The sequence below is a fragment of the Mytilus californianus genome, unplaced genomic scaffold (assembly GCF_021869535.1).
Source record: "Mytilus californianus isolate M0D057914Y unplaced genomic scaffold, xbMytCali1.0.p SCAF_6, whole genome shotgun sequence".
Classification (NCBI taxonomy): domain Eukaryota; kingdom Metazoa; phylum Mollusca; class Bivalvia; order Mytilida; family Mytilidae; genus Mytilus; species Mytilus californianus.
In genome coordinates this window covers 81,350,942-81,366,348 of record NW_026262712.1, presented here as the reverse complement: position 1 = coordinate 81,366,348, position 15,407 = coordinate 81,350,942, and the positions used below count along the sequence as shown (strand labels likewise).

Here is a 15,407-nt window from a genome sequence, read left to right as displayed (position 1 = left end):
TATTTAGAGATAATCCATTATTGCTGTTCTTTATTCAAAAGTCATTCAGATGTGTCCATTTATAGGCGAGACACTCATTTTATGAGGAGTTATTTCTATATTATTGATAATTGCTGAGCATAAATTTTGAAGTCGTTGTATCAATTTTATCATTTGCTGATTGGAGGTTGAGTTAAAGCACACATTAACATTGTTATAACACCGCTAATATCATTCCGGTTTACTGCATATGTTCTATGTATATTTTTTTTTTGGGGGGGGGATTAAAATAGTGTCATACGTAAAGGCGCTGGTCTTTAATTGATATCCAGATGTCCACCTCTACTGTATTTTCAAACGAGTCTAAACACAGTGAGTCTAAATGAATAAATCGAACCCTCTACCTCAAGCACAAGACTTACTCTACGGATAACAGGTTTGCCAACACACCTAGTCTATGTAGAAATAAATTATTATGTAAACAATGTGTGTATATGTATAATTATTTTGATGAAGAATTATATGAAATAAAAGAAATGAATTGGACCAATCTGTCATTCCATGAATAAAATATTTATTTTTGAAAATCACTTAATAAGCTTTCAAACTAAAGTCTAATAATTGTTGTGGTGCCTTTTGTATCATCTGTAGTGCCTAGTTCTGAATAAATGAGGATGTTTGGTTTAAAAATGAGACGACGATGAGCTGAAAATTCTTCATATCAGTTTGTCATTCATTTTTCTACCACAACACATTTTCTGAAAAAGAACATTTTTCTTATGAATTTAAAATTTATAATATCAATATTTACGTTTCAAGCGATCAAAAAAGATTTGAATACAAAGAAAAATCTGGAATCCAAAATTTTAATAATCATTTGACCCACCAATGAACCTGTTTGAAGTTATTCTATAAATGTTGGACCCCCCAGAGAATTGAAAAGAAATGAGTACTATCCCTTTCACTAAACCTGTTAATTCAGCTACAACAAAACAAGATTTAGTAGGCCTTGTTCAAGAGGATAACGTTAAATTCTCTGTATTTTGAAGGATTATGAACCCTTTGTTGCTGAAGGTTTTGTGTCATTTAATAACAGGTGATAATTCTAATCTTCAAACAGAAAAAGATCTTTAGGGAACTGTTGGTTCTCAATCTTCTTTTAAGGGCGTTTCGTCACTGTCTGAGGTGTCTTCAATTTATAATAGTGTTTAAACAGTGGTTGAGACTGAGGTCAGGAATTGTGTTGAGAAAATATAAACCCCATGACGTGCCTGCTGACGAGGAATGGAAAAAAATACATCAGATAGTTGACAAGAACAAATATAGAAAAGAAATTTTGAGTATGTATAACCTGTGTAGGACCATTACAATACAAACAATCTGGCAATGAGTTTATACTATGTGTGCCTCCAAGGAATATTAGAGCTGCTAGTATTTGTATCATTTGTGACATTTTTCACTTTAATAGGACTCCTGTAGTCAATTCAGTATGCTCAAGGTTCAGATTTTATGTAGGGATTGTTTTATTTACTATTAGTTACGTATAAGTTATGCATAAATCAGTAGAAGTCGAGTGGATAGCATCCATAACTTCAAGATGCCTCAGAGAGGTTCCATTGGACACTGATGAATATAATTTATGTGTTTTGAGTTATAAAAAAATTGGGATGAAGGTATGTGTTTACTTCTGTTTGCTGTTAGGGATTCTGTGCATGAATCTTTAGGGTTTAATCCATGTGAACTCATATCTGCTCATACTGCTAGGGCTCATTAAAACTTTTGAAAGAACAGTGATTAGATGATACACAGAAATTTTTTTAATTCAATTATTTGTTTTTATTTAATTATAATTCCATATACTAGTAAGTAATAAACTTTGAATTTTTTGTGTTAACTTCCAAGAGATGTTTGATAAGAAGTAAAATAAAAAAAGCAATTCTAAAACTGGTCTATTTTTTTATGCTCCATCTTCTTTTATGATTTGACCTTCCAACTGTAATGGTTCGAGCACTGCTGATAAGTTTTTACAACCTCTCGGTCGATGCAACAGCCGGGGAACGTTCCGTTGGGCAAGGGTATCGACACCCCAGTAGTCAGCACTTCTGCGATCACATTAAAAATCACTGATATGTTCATTATTCTGTTTTACTGTGACTTTAGTATCTAATTATTCAAAACGCTAATAATGAGTATTGTGAAGACAAAACGCGCGTCTTGTGTACCAAATTATAAGCTGTGTAACTCTGATTAGATTTTATCTACGCTTGCTACATGAAATCAAATATTATTGACTATCATGATCCACTGTTGTTCAACAGGATCCATTTAAGTCTATATCTTTTGGCAGTTAATGTACAAACTTTCGGTAAAAATGTGTGTTTGTTTTTTACTGTGCATTATAACTGGTGAACATTTCTTATATAATACTAAACAATTGAATTACCACCAAACTTCAATTTTGTTTTCTAGATTTTCATAATATTTCATTATGAATCAAATAAAATGCGTTAGATAATAAAATAAAATTTAATCTGAAAGTCGATTTTCAGTTTTTTACCTGAAACATAGCATATTTATCTAAGACTACTATTCATGTCTTCAATATTGCTGTAATTCCTATCTGCTCAACAATTGAGTTGTATAAGAGAAGTAACTTTGTAGCGGTATATGCATCATTTCTACTAAGTATGCATAATTCTTCTCTGAAAAAAAATGTAAAACGTAAGATAATTTGTTTATAACTAAAAACTTTCACTTTAGATATGTTCCTTTACGGCCAAATTTGTACAAAAATTGTATATATCATTGAGTGAAACTGTGCGCAGCATAATGCAGGCGCAACCTACCAAAATTGTACCTTGAATACGGTTCATCAAAAAGCACTTAAGGTATGATTTTGTACATTATACAGAAATGTATTAAGCAAAAGTTATGGGATAGAAACAAAAGTTAAATGTGCTATATAAAAAAATTATTCTTGAATTCTTTAGCCATAAGTGTTTGGAAATTGTTAAAAGAAAAGAACAATTTGCTTTCTTTAAAAAAACAAAAGCAAAACGTGAACCCGAGACAGCTGACTAGTCACCAAACAAATGTTGCTAAATTTGTGTTTGCTTTTGATTTGAAATAATTGACCGTGAATAGAATAAGATAATGATGATGTTAAAACACCTTTGTTGAACATAAGTTATTGTGTTTAGATTCTTGTACAAGTCAATTGAAAGAAATGTTGGATAGTTGTGAATAAAAAAGTGTATATATACAGCTATTATTTGAATTTACATTTTAAGGCTTGACTATTTTCTTTATTACTTGGAACAATATAAATTTAAGCACTTGGTTTGCTTTATAATCTGGATGCATTTACTTTTATCTATCATGACTTCATATTTTGTTTCCTGGATGCCTTCAATTATTCTTATACTCGTTACTGAAGCTGTCTGTACTCATGGTAGATGATGTAAGGATAAATTTAAAGTCCAATTTCCATGTGAAGTGAAACCCTGTGGCATGCAACTTATAAGAAGGTTTCGTGAATTTTTCTTGAGAGTAACACACCAGCTTCATTGGGACCTCTTATATACCGACAATTATTTTGGTCTCATAAAACATCTCAAATTTTAAGGATTTCCTAAAGTCACTTGAATCAATCCAAATATTCTACAGGAAAATTTGGTTTTGAAGAATATCTTATATTCAGAAGTTTTATGAATACCTCAACATACTCTCAAAAGAACCAATTCATATAAAAAGATATGTAGATCTAAAAAGATACCAGGATTAAAATGTTGTACACCAGACGCGAATTCAGTCTACGAAAGACTCATCAGTGACGCTCGAATAAGAAAAGTTAAAAAGACCAAATAAAGTTTAAAGGAATTGATCATGAGGACCCAAAATTTCGAAACAAAGGGTTTGCCGAATACATCTAAGGTAATCTATTCCTGGGGTAAAATATCCTTAGCGTTTCGAAAATGTAAAAGTTTATAATAGGACAGTTACTCAAAATAAAACAAAAGAAAAGAAAAACAGCTAGAGGTCATAATACCTTAAGTAATGATGACCATGCTTGAAAGTCACATGTCAAGCTCTTACTGCCGTGTCCTGAATTTAGATGAAAAAAAGCAAAAATTCACATTCGCGAGTGAAACTAATATTTATCCATGCATGTTTTTTTTGCGCAAGAAATAGTAAATAGAAAGCAGACGCACTGATACTCTGGATAAGAATACGCATTTGCGTCATCACATATGTTAATCTAGGCTCAAATCTAATGTTTAATAGTTCAATTCTAATGTCAAACTACCTACCTCCAGTGGTTTGACTCCGGATTCATTGCCATTTATTCCGGAATTTGTGTGAGCGCAAACCGATAGTGTGTCGTGTGAACAGGGTGATATATAATGTAAATGAACCAAGACGTGTAGGATAGCTGGTCAACACAATGAATACAATTTTCAAAATCGTACTATATTGCAAAGATTTAGATGCTATATGGTTGAACTATTAAAAAAAAGAATAATTATTGAAATTTAATAATAAACATAAATATACATTCCTGTTAATGATTCTTTTCCGAAAATTTAGGATATAATATCAATAAACACAAACCTCAAGTATTTACAGATGGGACAATTTATTTATCAAATCAATCTCTTCTTAAAGTCCAACTTTCCACTATATGAATGTATTGCTTTACAAAATATAAACGGAGACTTATAAATCCATATTAAAACAGTAAAAAATAATTAACGTAGTGACTAAGTAATTAATTTTTTTTATGATTATTGTAAAATATTAATTACGTTTTTGTGAGAAGGATTTAAAATCTTTGTGAATTGAAACCATACAAGTAATTTTTTCATTCACTACCGTTTAAAATTTAGATACTAACTTATGTGTACGCATCCCGGCTCATTGGTGCTCATATGTTGCATACAATTTTCAAAAATGTGTTCGCTGTTCAAACCCGTGGGACATAATACACGAATATATACCATCTTTAATTATATTCTATTAAGAAAAATTTAGTCTCAGTTTAAACTTAAAAATTTTAATGAATATTCTCCTTGTCTGGTAGAATCTATTTATGGAATTAAATATTTTTGACAGAAAAATCTTTTTTGTTTAATTATCTTTCTGCTTTCCGACGCTGTGTTTCCGACCTAAGATAAATATTTATAACAGAAATATCGTTTTGTTAATTTTCTTCATGCTTTCCGACAAATTTCCCAGGCTATGATTGAAATACAAAATATCACGTGATAAACGTTCAGAAATAATCAGTTTATTCCGGGACAATATATATTAATAAACTATTCCCAGGTTTATTGTCACAATCTGTATTAAATCCTACACACAGACAACGCGTACATGGACCGTCTCAAAGCATGAATTATATAACTACATTGTCATTATACTTGATATTTGATAAACATTCGCATTATTAAAAACACATATGCTCTGTCAAAAGGCATAAAGGTTCTAACATATAAATGATTTTTTGACTGCAACCTAGTCTTTATTTTTTTGACAATCCGATCTCAAAATGAACTTTGATTGTTGAAATATACAATGTCTCGTGGTAGCCTATCCATAGAGGGACCTATCCAGGGGCGTAGATACCCGGAGGCACGACAGCACATGCATCCACGTCGTTTTCACAAAAAAACAATACAGAGGAAGAGAGAGACGGACAAAGTTAACATATAGGAATTGCTCAATCCGACAGAGTGGGAGGGGTATTAACGTGATGCATCTATTAACTTAATCTTATTAATAAATGCAAGTTAACCCTGGAAATTACGACGAAATTTCAAAAGCATCTTACAGGTGTGTTAAATGCAGAAATTATATGTCATATCGAAACAGTTCATAAATGAATATTAGTTTGAGTCCTTACAATAATTCTATTGATATGAAACGATTTACAGACACACTGAGTGATATTCTTTGTGGTATGTGAACCCCATCCCCCAAACACACACACACACACACACAAAATCAGACGAAAAATTGAAGTAGCAGGTGCACAACTTCAAGAATCAGTGCAAGTTTCTGGGAATTCCATCAATTTGTTTTCAAGGAGTTGAGGCAATATTTATTCATTAGCGAGTTTAAATAATCTAATTGACAGAGGCCTAGAGCATTTTTGGCGAAAAAATATGACGATATCCTTACACATAAGGGCGATAAAAAATCGTTTGTATTCATAAGCAAAAAATAGTACAACTTAGTAACAAATTATTTTTCTTTAAATCAATATCTGTATTCAATGGAAATGAGATGGCAAAAACGGGATTTTTAAATTGCGTACTGAACATGCGCTATACTGAATTGGCACCGTTATTCCTGCTTCCCTCTGTGTCACACAATCGTATAAAAAAATCAACAGTGTGAGATAAAATCATGCGTTTGTATATAGCAATATCTGATCTTATATACCAAACAGGCATTTGATTCACGATTGTATTTCTTTTTTTAAAGAAAGCAACTTGTATATTATATTGTTTGGTAGTCGTCCAGTTGCGAATATTCCATGCATATTCAAGACAAGAACAACATAATACGTAGGTTATTTGATCACGGTAGGGCAGAAATTTGGTCTACTGCTGTTGGAAGTGTGTCTATCGAGTAAGTACAGAAATTTTCCCTTGTAACTTGTCAGCTAAGCACGGACCGCTAACCACTGAAGTTGTTCAAGTTGTGTCAGAAAATAAATATATGACTATTTCTATGTAGATTCAAATTAGGTTGCCGTATTGAAATCTAGATATCAGGTGTACGTCTGTTTATGACAATTTCGCTGGTTAGTTCGTATTTAAGACTTCGATTCAATCTGATTGATTGTTTTATATGTTTATGCTAACAGAAACTCCACATAGTATTGTATTGTGTTTATGTTTATTGTTTGTTTTTTTATAGATATACTTTGCTCAATACAAATACTAGCATATGGAACACATCTCCGTGATTTTAAAAGCTCTCACGCGTTCAAAAAACGCAAACGACAATGTTAAGTCTTCATTCGACTCTAAGTTTAACAAATAGTTGACCAAAAAACCACAACAAAAATGTACAAGTTTTTTTACGGTTGTGATTGTTTCGAAACGCTATATATGCAGAGCTTCTGGGGGCTTCGCTCCCCTGGCCCCCTACCAGGACTGTGCCCTGCACCCACTGGGGGCCTTGAGCGGCCACCGTACCCCTAGCCCTTTAGTTTGTGATTCCACTTCAGTAAGAAGGTAGCTACGCCCCTGCTATCAAAGACATAGATAACTACTTGTATAAATGATAGAAAATTTTCGAGAGGTACCGAGATTCTTGTTTCCAGAGATATCCAAATGGCCCATAGACGTTACCAAAACTCACCAATATATAGGCGTGAACCCCCCACTCAGGGGGTTCACGCAAAACAAATTCAATCATAGCATAATATACTTCTTATTTACTCTATTCCCCAAAAAATGAAGGAAATAAGCATAAGAACACTACTGAATGGTAATATATAAAACAATCTTCAAAAAGAAACTGTCATTACCTACATTTGTGCAATCAATGTGTCAAATTCAACCATTGGAATGAAATCAACTACTAAAAAACTAAACTTACAAAATTGAGAAAAATATTAAAAGGTATGAACAGTTGGTAAACATAGTCATACGTGTATATAATAGCTATAAGACTAGTAATTATGGCTAAATTCATGTTCACCGATTTGAAACATATTCTCATATTTGATTTATAACATACTTAAACGTATATCCAAATGACATAAACAAATATACAGTTAACAATAGACTCGTTGTAATGTATCAATATTTCGGGCTTATTTTAGTCTAGACACCATCTAATTATTAATCGAGATGACCTCCGAAGACTGCCATTGGTTATATAACCCCATATAAACATGAAATCAAACGTAAACAGACAGGCACACATGTGCAATTGCATTATTACGATTGTCTGGATGTGTTTGATTTCATGTCACAGATCAAAAAATATATGTAAATCATAGTTTTACAACTCTAAGTATGATTTGTTTTGTGCACCGGTTCAGTCAACTAAAGGTTATTTCTGGTGGCTCGCTTGTTTCGCTTTTCAATGTTGACATTCATTTCTTTTGATGAATGAACATCCTGACCACATTCTGAACACATGCCCAACCCATCTCTAGTCAATGGTCAAATTAAAGGTTGCATTAATACGGATTCAAATGTGGGTGACTTATTAACTTGCAAGCCAATAGTACATCAGCGTTGGCTTTTTCTTCGGAGCTTATTTCAAACCAAACTGACTGTTAATACAGAAATATCATTTCTGTATTCCGCTTGTCAAATCACTTGAAACTTAAATATCGTATTTAAATTTTCATCTTATTCGTAACTAATGCTCCTTAAAAACCGTGGTAATTAATTTGATATAACGTTTGTCGAAGTGAATGAAGCATGAATCGAAAGTCAATTGCGTGTTCTGAGGTGGGAAGCTAACTTCATCTTCATATACATGCAGGGGATATGTTTGAATGGAGTTTAACTGACACCGAAAGCATTAACCTAAACGTGACTGTAGGTATATTGTAAAAACTGTTCTGGTATTTGGGGAAAATCTAATATAAAGCTTACTGACTGCTGTACCTCCTTTTTTGAAAATTTAAACCAATTATGTCTGTTTGTTTTGCTCACACATTGTTGTCAATATAATGGCTTTTGCGATTTAATAAGGGACTTTCCGTTTTGAATTTTCCTTGTAGTTTTTGCTATTTTACCTTTTACAAAGGCAACAATAAACGTGTTACGAGAGCTGCTCAATGTGTCAAGTGTACGATTTTTTCTGATTATATCCAATAGTTTGCCTGCGACAATTCAACCAATAACTGCGCACAAATTTGTATTTTGCAAACTGTAAAATCAAGTATCTAATAGATTAATCACACTGTAACAATCAAACGTAATTAGTTACCCAAGGAAAAGTAATCTAGGATAATGTGTCCTTAATTCTTTTGTAGAGGTATGAGGCCTATAATTTTGAAATGATGCACACTTCCTTATACGTGGTATTCTTTCATAATATAACTACTTTATGTGTTGGGCTCAAATGAAGTGAAAGAAAGAATATTTACCATTTTCTGGTGAAACAAATCCATGTCGTATTAAGAAATCCAATGCAATCATTGCTGAACTAGGCCTGAAGTCCTCTAAACCAATATTATCCATTATCTGTCAAAACCAAAATTTCTTTCAAACTTTTCTAACAGTTAGGACATTACCACATATGATTAAAAACTTAAAACCTTGTTAAGAAAGTCATACTGCGTATTACTAAGGCTAAAACAGCGTCTATTTTCTAACATACGGTTTTTCCATGATTTTTTATTGACTGTACATTGAAGTTTTTATTGTAATTTTAACTTTTCAAAAAGAGGATTGAGGAAATAAGGGAAAACCATAGTAACTACACCTTAACGTTGTTATAGCTGTGCAATTCACAATTTGATAAACATAAATGTTGTGCCTCTCTACTATAAAACAAGTTTAATCCACCATTTTCTCCGGAAAATGCATGTATCAAGTCAATTGTTTTCCACTCCTTACAGTTGGGTGATAACGTTTGGTTTTGTATTTACATTGAAGTTCGGTATTTTTGTTATATCTTTTTGCTACCCGTTTACTGACCTTTCACGTTTCGTAATTAGACATTTACTATATTTGAAATGTAGCCACATCAGACTCCCCTTACGTTTCATACCAGGCTTATAATAAGCATTGTTGATAAGTTTTAAAACATAAGGCCAACTAAAGTTAGAGAACGGAAACCATTTGGAATGTACGCACGAACGGACAAGGGTATCACTTAATGCACCCTCCGCCGCAGCGGGGGCATAAAAAATGCGAAAATTTATTCCAAATACTGTTAACGTAATTTAAGTGGAAAGACAACTTATTTTTTCGAATAATTTAAAATTACACACATAATGGGAAAATTAAGGCTAATATGAAACACCTAAACGGAAATAATTTTATATTATTTCTACAATATGATTATGACTCTACCTTTTCAATAGTAATCATTTCGAAACTGCCAACTTCACCATCAGCATTCACAGGCCAAAAATTTGATGGTAGATGTAGGTCAAATACATACTCACACTCAGGGAAAACTCCTCGTTTATCTTCAAATATATGGCTGTAATCACATCAAGGTATTAAAATAAATGATATGGTTTCGTAATATTTCTATGCGTACATTTTTCTTATCAACTGGTATCCCTTTATTTGATGTGACAAAATATTGATAGTAAAAACGACATAATGCATTATTCTGTACTAATAGAATATATAACCTACTACAACTATATATGCGTTTTAAAATATGAAATCTTTACGACAGAAAAACTACATCTGACAGCATAGGGTTATAAGATTACCGACGATGGTACATATTGTATGTTACTGCTGCGAAATGAGAAGTTAACAATTGGAAAGTTGAAATGTGCACGATTGTCGTAGCCTCTAGTTTGAAGTCGTCCATCAGGAATAACAATTAGCGAAAAAAAGCTAGGTTTCAAGTTACAAATTGATTTTCATGTTTATAAACTGATTAACTGGCAAAAATTGCAGTCCATTGCTAAAGGAAGGTTATTGGTTGTTTTGAAAATGTTTAGTTTCTGAAAATATGATAATCATGTACTTCAAATACTTAAGCTTTTGTTTAATAACTTGTTGATACTTTACAATTAATCTTAAAAAATCAAACTTGTTTCAAATTTGTGTATGCCTCTGTGAAGCGGCTTTAGATAATGAACGTTCCGTATCAACAAAACATACTATATGGTCTCTTTCTATATATGAACAATTTCCGTTGTTTTTAATGATACAAAAAATTAAGAGAGTAAAAGATTACCTCACACATCCTACTGCTTTTAGTTTGTCTGTCAGTTTTTTTGGTACTGATGCCTCTTCTGCACATTCTTTAATAGCGCATTGTCTGACACTCTGTCCTGACGTCAGCCCACCTGAACACTGAAATAAAAATGTCACAAACACAGAAAAATCTGTTTTACTCAACGACTGTGTAATATAAAGTAAAGCTGATTAAAAGATATCGTTCATCACGCTATGCAATTAATATTTTGAGATATTTAGCATTGGCCCCAAATTTTACAATTTCCATTAGTGACATTTTTTTTTATCGCTTAAAAAACTAATATTCTGATATATACTTACCATATTATCTAACATATTATGATATGTAGGCCTAGAGTTTCATCGTCTACCAAACCACATCATTAACTGGTTGTCTTTTGTAGTATCACCATTGATGTGTACAGCATAAACTATAACACCAAACAAACCTGCAATATTGCTTGATAAATAAGTTTTTTATTTATTTGCAATATCATTCTTAATTATTACATTAATTGTTTATCTTCTTTTATTCTTATATTTACATATAAGAATATGTAATTATGTATAAATATCTGATGTAATTCTGTAAAAATATCTGAAGTAATTCTGTATAAATATGTGATGAGGTGTGATGAGATGATTTAAGCTGTTTATTGTCTCCTTGATGATATCTATGTACGTTTCGGCAATAAAGTTTATCGATAGGTTATAGGTATTCCTATGGGCACCAATTGCATCCCTTTAATAGAAGACTTGTTCTTTTCCTGTTATGAATCACAGTTTATGACTAAACCCAGTAAAGACCCGTCTTAATTGCATTTAATTGATGAATTCAACAAAACTTACCGGGTTTTTTTCATGATATTTTTTTCGTTAAATAATCAGGAATTTTCTAAATATACTGCCGAAATTTCATCAACGGAACTTAATTTAAATGCATCAAATATAAACGGTAATACCTGTCCTTTCCTGGATTTAGATATTTCAGTTTTACACGGGAAACTCTACACTAAAATTTACGACAAAAAGGACGATTTTTCGTTCCCTATTGTTAATTTTCATTTTTGGAAGGTGATGTTAATTTGGCAACATCTTATGTTGTTGATGTATCACAACTTGTTCGCTATGCATGTGCCTGTAGTGACGTTTTGGATTTCAATGAACGTAATCTATGTATTACTAGTAAATAATTAAGTCAGGGGTTTCGATACCACAAAATACTTAAACCTTTACTAAATTATTCCATAGATATAAAGATTTGGTTTTGAATATAAAAAGAAGATGTGGTATGATTACCAATGAGACAACTCTTCACAATAGACCAAATGACACAGAAATTAATAACTATAGGTCACCGTAGGCCTTCTACAATGCACAAAGCCCATACCGCATAGTCAGCTATAAAGGCCCCGAAATGACTAATGTAAAACAATTCAAACGAGAAAACTAACGGCCTAATTTATGTACAAACTAATGAACGAAAAAACAAATATGTAACACAGCAACAAACGACAACCACTGAATTACAGGCTCCTGGCTTGGAACAGGCACATACAGTATGTGGCGGGGTTAAACTAGTTTGAAGACGACAACCCTCCCCTTACCTGTGTTACAGTGGTGTAACTGTAACAGTAAAACATAAGAACAAACAATAAAAATCAGTTGAAAAAGGCTTAACTCATCAGATGGCTACAAATAGAAATACATTTAACAACAACACAAAGTGGACTTAGACGGGTACTTGTACATCCCAACAACAAAAAGACACTAAGTACAGATCTGAGAATACTCGCAGATGAAGTTTGGTTGTACCGGTATAAAACTTATTTCAAAAGGGAGAGCATATCCTCATTTATATGGAGATATCGTTTACCGAGCCAGGCAATTTAGAAACGATCCGGGTAAAGTTATCGATCTCTTAAATAAACTTATTCTAAAAGGTTACCAATTCAACACTCTAATTAGATCTTTGAATATTGTTTTTATTGGTATTAATATTGATTTTTTTATCAGTAAATTAAATCCAACTAAATATTATTTTAATATACATATGCATATTCATGGCTCTACAATGTGTCGTTACCTGTATCTTGGCATTGCACCAGGTCATGTTTTTCTCTGACTGTTTATGACGTTTTGTCACTAAATCCATTGGTTGTGTGGTGTGTTCCGATTGATATTTTAGTCTAAGATGCATGATTTTTTATTGTTAGTTGTTTTTGGCGCTGAATTATCTGTCAGTAACTAAAGGTACGCTCAGATTGTACTTAGTGTCTTTTTGTTGTGTGGATGAATAAGTACCCGTCTACTCTGTGTTTTTGTTAAATGTATTTTTATTTGTATCCATCTGAAGAGTAAATCTTTTTTCAACTGATTTTTATAGTTTGTTCTTATGTTGTCCCAAGTCAGGAGCCTGTAATTCATAGGTTGTCGTTTGTTGCTGAGTTACATATTTGTTTTTTTCGTTCATTAATTTGTACATAAATTAGGCCGTTAGCTTTCTCGTTTGATTTGTTTTACATTTGTCATTTCAGGGCCTGTTATAGCTGACTATGCGGTATGGGCTTTGTTTATTGTTGAAGGCCGTAGGTGACCTACGCTCAGATCTGAACTTAGTGCCTTTTGTTGTGGGGATGTATAAGCACCCGTCCACGTCCACACTGTATTTTTGTTACATATATTTCTGCTTTGTATCCATCAGATGAGTCAAGCCCTTTTCAGCTGATTTTTAAAGTTTATTCTTTATGTTGTACTGTTACACCACTGGCCCAGGTTAGGGGAAGGTTGGCGCCTTCAAACTAATTTTACCCTGCCAAATTCTGTATGTGCCTGTCCCAAGTCAGGAGCCTGTTCAGTGGACCTCGTTTGTTGCTTTATATCATATTTGTTTTTCGTTCATTATTTTGTACGTAAATTAGACCGTTAGTTTTCTCTAAGAATTGTTTTACATTTGTCATTTCGGGGCCTTTTATAGCTGACTATGCGGTATGGGTTTTTCTCATTGTTGAAGGCCGTATTGTGACCTATCGTTGTTAATTTCTGTGTCATTTGGTCTATTATAGAGAGTTATCTCATTGAACATCATACCACATCTTCTTATTTTTTTAAATTGCATGCGTCCGAATCGTTAAATTGTCTGACTTTAGATCATTGGAATATAACTAATATGTAATTATAATCTTCAACATGAAGAATGTGTCTTTATGCTTCAGTTAGTGTTCTACTAATCAATTTCTTTTTTCTGTAATAATCTTCAAAAATTCCAGACCTTTAGTGATATTGTTTTCATATTGAGTAGATATTTCAACTTGTTTATATTGTCTTTCATGGGTGAATTTATTTATTTTATGTTTTTTTTGGGGGGTTTCCTTTGGTCCAAGCGCCTGACCTTATTGGTCTTGTTGATATCTCCTTATGTTGTGTTTTGTATTTATTTTTTAAAGAACATATGGAAAGTTAAGTTGTTTGTTTTTATTCTATTCAAATTTATGTCATTTAAGTTTTGTGAAAAATAAATGTAGGTAGATATTTTAGGTAACAACCAGTCAAGGAAATGCAAACCTGTCATCTTACAAGACTTACATGCCCCTGATCTTTCAACTTTCAGTATAGGATCCTCTCTAGGTGATGATCTAATGTCAAAAGTCTGAAATATACATGTAATAAGGTGTATCGTGTAATAGACACAATACCTACATCTGATGACTTTTCTTTTCTATGCTACAGGTTATGTTCGTTTCAAGAATGTAGCTGTCAGTATCAAACATTTATTAAATGTCAGTAGTCATGACAACCTTTATACAAAAATTTAAAATATAGTTTCTCTGATTTCTAAACAAAATGTAAATAGCTCAGTCTCCTTTGATTTGCATTTGAAAAGAATTAAATTATATGGTAGAAATAGAAAATAGAAATTTTGTATAAACGAATTTCGGGTTGTTTCAAAAAGCATGGAGTTAAAAGAGGGGCGAAAGATACCAGAGGGACATACAAACTCATATGTCGCAAATAAACAGACAAAGCCATGGCTAAAAAAGAAAAAGACCAATAGACAAACAATAGTACATAAAACACAACATAGAAAACTAAAGCCTGAGCAGCACGAACCCCACCAAAAATGGGGATGATATCAGGTGCTCCGGAAGGGTAAGCAGATCCTGCTCCACATATGGCACTCATCGTGTTGCTCATGTTATTACAAACCCGGTAATAATTCTAATTCGGTAGGTCACATTCGGGAAAAGGGTACGGGATTGTAGTTACTACATTAGGAACATATCGGTCATCATCTGTGAAACGGATATTCCATAACGGTCAACCAACTCGTGATGGCGTCCGTAAAACTTACGAAGGGATGACTTCAACTTCACCACTTGGAACTCTTGGTTTAATAGCTTCCTTGTGAGCAACAATCCTCTATTAAGGAAATCATGATAGGAAATACAAGCCCTGGAATATCGTATCAACTGGGAGATATATACTCCGTATGCAGGCGCTGCTGGAATGTTGCTACATATAAAT

General features: G+C 32.7%; 2 long non-coding RNA genes across 2 annotated transcripts; both read right to left on the bottom strand.

The window, feature by feature from the left end:
• Positions 1 to 4: 4 nt before the first annotated feature.
• Positions 5 to 9,184, bottom strand: LOC127704176 (uncharacterized). The gene is made up of 3 exons (XR_007983174.1): positions 9,101 to 9,184; positions 2,537 to 2,681; positions 5 to 737 (listed from the first exon to the last, which is right to left on the bottom strand). It is a non-coding gene; the product is annotated as an uncharacterized LOC127704176 (long non-coding RNA).
• Positions 9,185 to 10,034: 850 nt separating this feature from the next.
• LOC127706043 (uncharacterized) lies at positions 10,035 to 14,526 on the bottom strand. The gene is made up of 3 exons (XR_007984161.1): positions 14,469 to 14,526; positions 10,882 to 11,332; positions 10,035 to 10,164 (listed from the first exon to the last, which is right to left on the bottom strand). It is a non-coding gene; the product is annotated as an uncharacterized LOC127706043 (long non-coding RNA).
• Between the last annotated feature and the right edge of the window lie 881 nt (positions 14,527 to 15,407).